Source organism: Ostrea edulis, chromosome 7 (assembly GCF_947568905.1).
Source record: "Ostrea edulis chromosome 7, xbOstEdul1.1, whole genome shotgun sequence".
In the NCBI taxonomy this organism is placed as follows: domain Eukaryota; kingdom Metazoa; phylum Mollusca; class Bivalvia; order Ostreida; family Ostreidae; genus Ostrea; species Ostrea edulis.
This window is the reverse complement of record NC_079170.1, coordinates 64,451,844-64,458,155: the sequence shown is the minus strand read 5'-3', so window position 1 is coordinate 64,458,155 and position 6,312 is coordinate 64,451,844. Positions and strand designations below refer to the sequence as shown.

The window sequence follows — 6,312 nt, the reverse complement described above, 5'->3', positions numbered from 1 at the left end:
AAAATGATATAATATAAAATCTGTAAATAAATTATGGATCAACAAAATTGCTAAATACTGAGATCTGCTTTCATATTTACTGTACTTAGGCCACATAGAATTTGATATTTAGATTATCATCCAAGCCCACCCCTCTCAAAATTACCCACCCCATTGTTATTTATTCTACCTTTTTTAAAAAAAAAAACAAAACTTGTATATCAACCATTTAGAGCATTTCAATGACTGACTATAACATTTTGGCATGTTGTGTGGTATATTTGACATGTTTCTATTATAAGGGTATACTCTAAGATGTGGGCGTTGTGAAGGACTGTTGCAGTACATAATATACATTTGATCAAGTGACTGAAAATGTAGGCCTTGTTAAAATTGATTAATGGAGATGCTATTGAATGTGAAAGTATGCGATACCATGCCATTTCCCAATCCTGTCTTTGGAACTTTATTGAATGTGCATGTCTTAATTAGACTAGAAGATGATGGCAAACTGAATTGAACAATATTTAGCAAAAGAACTAGAGTAAAGTGACTGTTGCTTTGTAGTACAATGATGGTAATTATGACTCATTAATTAGCAGATACGGCAATGGCATATCCTGCATATTCAAACAAGAGGCTCATGGGCCACATCGCTTACCTGATTCACCTTGGCTCATATTTAAAGATTTTTTCTACATATTCGCTTCTAAAACTTTGATTCCTATTCAAGTATTGTGGCCCAAACCTACTCACTACCTAAAATCTAACTCCAAAAGAAAACACAAACATAGCTTGTAAGGGGGATAGGAGGGCATGCCTGGTGTTTAATAATTGTGTACAGGCATTAGAAAAATGTGTACATGCAAAATCATACTTTAAATTGTATACAAAAATGATACCCATGTCCAGTCCTATTATAACATTGGAAGGAAAATTTGATCTGGCCACAATTGCTACACGAAATTTTAATTTACGAAAAATTAAAACTTTATATGTAAATTACCTAGGCTATGTCAAGCTGAATGAGCTAGTTTGTGCAGAACGAACAAAAATTACACCAAACACAGCGACACCTTTTGAAAATTTTATTTTTACAAACTTGAATCTGTACTACAGAGCTGTATGTCAGGAAGCTTTCATGTAAATGTAAACTGCTCTGGCCTAATGGTTCTTGAAAATTCTCTATACTTATTTGAATGTAAAACTTTGATCCCCTATTGTGGCCTCGGCCAACCTTCCCTGGGAGGCATGATTATGACAAACTTGAATCTGCACTATTTCAGGAAGCCTTTACGTAAATTTGTATTTTACTGGCCTTGTTATTTTCCTACTTCTTGTGAAGATTTTCCCTATATATCTGTACATGTAAAACTTTGATCACCTAGTGTGGCCCTATTCTACCCCAGGGGGGTCATGATTTGAACAAACTTCAATCTACACTTGTCCGGAAGCTTTCATGTAACTTTCACATCATCTGGCCCAGTGGTTCTTTAGAAGAAGATTTTTAAATGACCCCACCCTATTTTTGCAATTTTGTAATTAGATCTTCCCTTTGAAAGGGGGTGTGGCCCTTTATTTGAACAAACTTGAAAGCCCTTCACCAAGGATGCTTTTTGTCAAGTTAGGTTGAAATTGGCCCAGTGGTTCTTGAGAAGAAGTCAGAAATGTGAAAGTTTACAGACAGACGGACAACAGGGGATTGGAAAAGCTCACTTGAATTTTCAGCTCAGGTGAGCTAAAAATTACTATTATCTAGAAAAGTGAAAAAGAATGTTCAACTTCAGTGTTACATGAAAATGTACTTCAAAATCACTCAACAACAATTATAATATTGCTGTATGGAAATTTTCTTTCCAAAGAAAACAATGTAAAAAAAAAATGAAGTAATCTACACTCTACAGCAACATGTGAGAATAATGAACGTGAAATATATATTCTGAAAAAAAAAAAAAAATCCACCCACCTGCCCATTTTTATTTCCAAACAAAGATGAAAATATAAAAAATAATTTTATGACTAGGCCAAAATTAAAAAATATGTTTGTTTCAGGTCGCCTGCCCGACCCTATATATCCACCGACCCTATTAATTTTTTTCAATTTTCCGATTTCAATTCATCGATATACGAACTATTACCCGAAATGCCAAGACATCTATAATTGTAATATTAAAACTCCATCACATACTGTGTATTTTGTCAATTAAACATTGTGCTCTGAACCCATTTTTTATCTGTTAAACACATTATATTACAACTTTAACTATAAAATTTTCATTGATTCGAAGGCACTTATTTATTTTTATAAAAAAAAATATTTAAAAAAAATAAAATAAACCTACCTACCAACCCTTTTTTTAAAAATTAGAGGCGACCTAAAACAAACATTTTTTTTTGCCCTATGTGGCCTAAAATATTTTGTATACTTACTAATTTCAAAACTCGAAAGGAAATGTTATCCATGTGAAGCCATTGTGCTCTGTTCATCCTCTGGGGAAGACAATTAATTCTTTGATTTGCAGTTTGTGTCATGACTACACCATGATATCTTCTAATCTCGTCATACTATCAGAAAGTAATTTTGGCAGTTGGCAAGTGTATCAATGGTGTGACTTCTTCATGATCAGATCTTCTATACTGTGTCATATTCAGCATAAAGTAACAATTAAGGGCTATCATCTAGTTCTGAGGTACTGAGGAAGGGCTGTTTTTCTCAACACATAGCCTTTCTTCTGGTATTCTTAGGGATACTTTATTCATCTTTTAATTACATTTCCTTCTTGGAGATTAAAAGTTGAAGACCACTGAAAGAAAAAGAAGTGATTTAATGAATTCCATGTAGTTTATCGAATGTGCTGACCAGAATATTATCTATTTTGGCAGTTGGCAAGTGTATCAATGGTGTGACTTCTTCATGATCAGATCTTCTATACTGTGTCATATTCAGCATAAAGTAACAATTAAGGGCTATCATCTAGTTCTGAGGTACTGAGGAAGGGCTGTTTTTCTCAACACATAGCCTTTCTTCTGGTATTCTTAGGGATACTTTATTCATCTTTTAATTACATTTCCTTCTTGGAGATTAAAAGTTGAAGACCACTGAAAGAAAAAGAAGTGATTTAATGAATTCCATGTAGTTTATCGAATGTGCTGACCAGAATATTATCTAACTGTAGCCCCCCCCCCCCCCCCCCCCCCCCAAGCATGCAATGTCATACATGTATCTGAAATCAATACTTATAAAAATTAATTAAAATTAAAATGTTCAAATATACAATCTTGTTACACATCTCCTATATTTTTCACTTACGATAACTCTGAATTTTTAATAAGTGCGTCCTTTTGTCCACAAACTTTTAACAACCCCTCATAAACAATTTACAAATATGATATCAGAAATAATAATCTAAAAAATTATCCTGTTGTTCATAGATGCATGCCGTCAACAGTATAACAAATAACAAAAGTTCTCCTGACATTGTGCCATTCTGAAAGAAATGAGGTGCTTATACCCCCAGAGGCAGGGGGGTTACCCAGAATTGTGTCTAGAGAGCGGAATAATATATTTATGGAATTAAACCAAAAAATTAGTAATAAATTTTTTCTAGCTATGAATTCATGTTAAAAAATTGGTCATGGTAGCTCAGTGGTAACACAGTCTTCGACATTAACCAGTGGCCCGATGCCCGGGGCCAGTAAAATCGGGATCGGGGCTTCTTAAAATATTAAACCCTGGAGTCCGGTGGGCCTGTAAATGTTTTCTTATATGTTCTGTATATATTACAAATAAAGCGTGAGATTGACTCAGACTAAATGTCATGACTTAGTAGTCAAATTTCGCATAGAAAAATTATCAACCATGCTGCCTTTTCTGAAGTATAGGGAGGGGGCTCGTCCGGGAAATTCAAAACGACCCAAGCGTATTTCACAATCACAACCATCCGATAAAAAAAACCCAAATAACTGTCGTACGAGGAGAAAAAAACGAAAATTCATGCCCCATTGGACCGAGGGCAGTGTTCGAAATTAACCATAGACCGAGTATATGTCAAATGGCACTGGTCTATGCCAACTGTAATTGAGATAGACCAAATTGTCTATGCCAATTTTCTAGATTTAAAGCAATTATAAAGTTATCCAAGAGGGCCTTTCATGGTCAGTCGACGTCTGATAAACATTATGAGGAAAGGATGATATTACAGAAATGGAAAGAAAATACACTTTCTAAGTATATTAGAAGTATATGAAAATGTTTTAAATTTGTGTTATTATTTTTTCAATGTTGTGGTCTATGCCAATTCGATGAGGTCTAAGTCATCTTATTTTTGGCATAGACCTGTGGTCTATACCAAGTTTTAAACCAATTTCGAACACTGCGAGGGTAGGCCTTGGCTAACATTTAAGTGATTCTGGAGAAAACAAAATGTTTTGTACGTGGTGTATACAAAACAGAGTTGAACATGAGCTGCTGATGTATCTGCGAGATTAATCAGTCTATGCGAAAGACATCGGACCGTCGGACCTGACCGATGTGCAGTGCCTCAGGTCCGATGCATCATTTTTTACACCGGACCAGAATGTTCGATGTCTCAATGTCCGGTTTTGAGCTTTACTATCTTGATGCAGAGTTTGTTATAAGTAAAAAAATAGCACACATCCAAATACGTAAATGAATTGATTAAAACTGCATGGACTGTCTAAAGTATTATACGGGAAGGATTCCTGGAATAGTATTACAAGTATAATAAATAAGATTCCCTTGGTTTTGCATTTTCACGTGTTTCCCTTTTTTACATTAGGTTTTTCGGTCTGACAAAATTTGGTTCGGTCCGGTGTGTTCATTGATTACACTGGACCGAATGTCCTGTGTGGTCCAAAAACTTTCGCATATACTGGATTAATATGTTGAAAAATAATATAATCCTTTTAATGTCAGTTGTTCTTTAACTATGATCATCTTGACCTGTATTTTCCTACAGTAGAAGAACTGTGCATGTGTCTATAGAGTAGAATCAGCAAATAACAAGAGGTCAAATTAGAAAATAAACATTTTGGGCCTGCAAAATATTGTTCGGGCTTGCACAATTATTATCCTGGGAGGCCCGAAGGGCCTGTGCTTTACAAAGTTTTTCGTGAAGACTGGTAACAGGATCAAGAAATCATGGTTTCGAGCCATGCTTGTACTTTATTTAGGGTGAAAATGTAGGTAGTGAGGTGAATGCTCCATCATCATATTTAGCATTCAAAAGAGAAAGTTGCTGGTCTTTCAGATGAGACCTTTAAACACCACATGCATGCGTCTAAATGTGTGGCACTTCATACTGCTGAAATATTCTCTACAGGTATTATACTAAAAATCAAACATACACATACATGTATATTCATATACATGTTAAAAATCTTAATTATCATTTTAGAATTTTCTTCTTCTGACAGAATGATGCGCAAGTACATAAATGGAAGCTATGCCACTATATGTCATGACACTGTACAGCTTGATCAGTTGATACATCACATAAACAGTCACAGATGTAAACAATCAAGAAAAACTCAGTACACAACATCATCCCTTAATTTTGAATTGTAGCTGAAGATCATTCTGCCAAGATCGAAATGCAGCTTGGCAATGATTAGCGAGGGTTATATTATTCTTAAAAAGTAGATTGAAATCAAAAGTTAACTGCCAAAGTTATCAGGAGACAATAATCCATACATCGTTCGAATTTCCTCCTCTGCCACCGAAAGTGTACGTGTAAATAACGCGTGTGACATGCACCACACCCCGACAGGCTACATTGTAAACAAGTAAAATGCATTCAGAGTAATAGTTTTACATATGATATTCTGTTTGGTTTACAGTCTTAGTAGTTACATACCTATGCGGTACACCTGTACCATGTACGTACTGCAAACAGTGCGGCGTAATGTACATTTGCATCCTCGGGGATTTCAACCCGGACAAAGTGGAACATGCCAATCCGAATACATATATATATATTTCGTTTTTATTTTTGCATTTTATTTATTTATCTATTTATGTCATGGCGTTGGGAAAAAAAACTTCAAAGTAGGGAGACAGATGAAAAGGGGGATACGGTCCAATCATCCAAAAAAAAGTCCCGTGTGGAGGGGTGGGGTGGGGTTGATTCCTTAGGACTTGGCGCATATCTATTTGTTTTTAAATGTGAAATTCTATCCAAAATCAATATGAATTTTTAGTATACAGAGTACATTAACCGCAAAGATTAAATTTTAGAAAAAAACCAAACAGTTCACGCACTAGATATATCACTTTCATCATCGGAATTTTCAGTAACTCGGGTACTCTGTCGC

The 6,312-nt window shown here is 35.1% G+C and overlaps 1 long non-coding RNA gene across 1 annotated transcript; it reads left to right on the top strand.

Moving 5' to 3' along the window:
- Nucleotides 1-176: 176 nt before the first annotated feature.
- Nucleotides 177-1,712, top strand: LOC125660915 (uncharacterized). The gene is made up of 2 exons (XR_007364542.2): nt 177-403; nt 1,608-1,712. It is a non-coding gene; the product is annotated as an uncharacterized LOC125660915 (long non-coding RNA).
- Nucleotides 1,713-6,312: the final 4,600 nt, after the last annotated feature.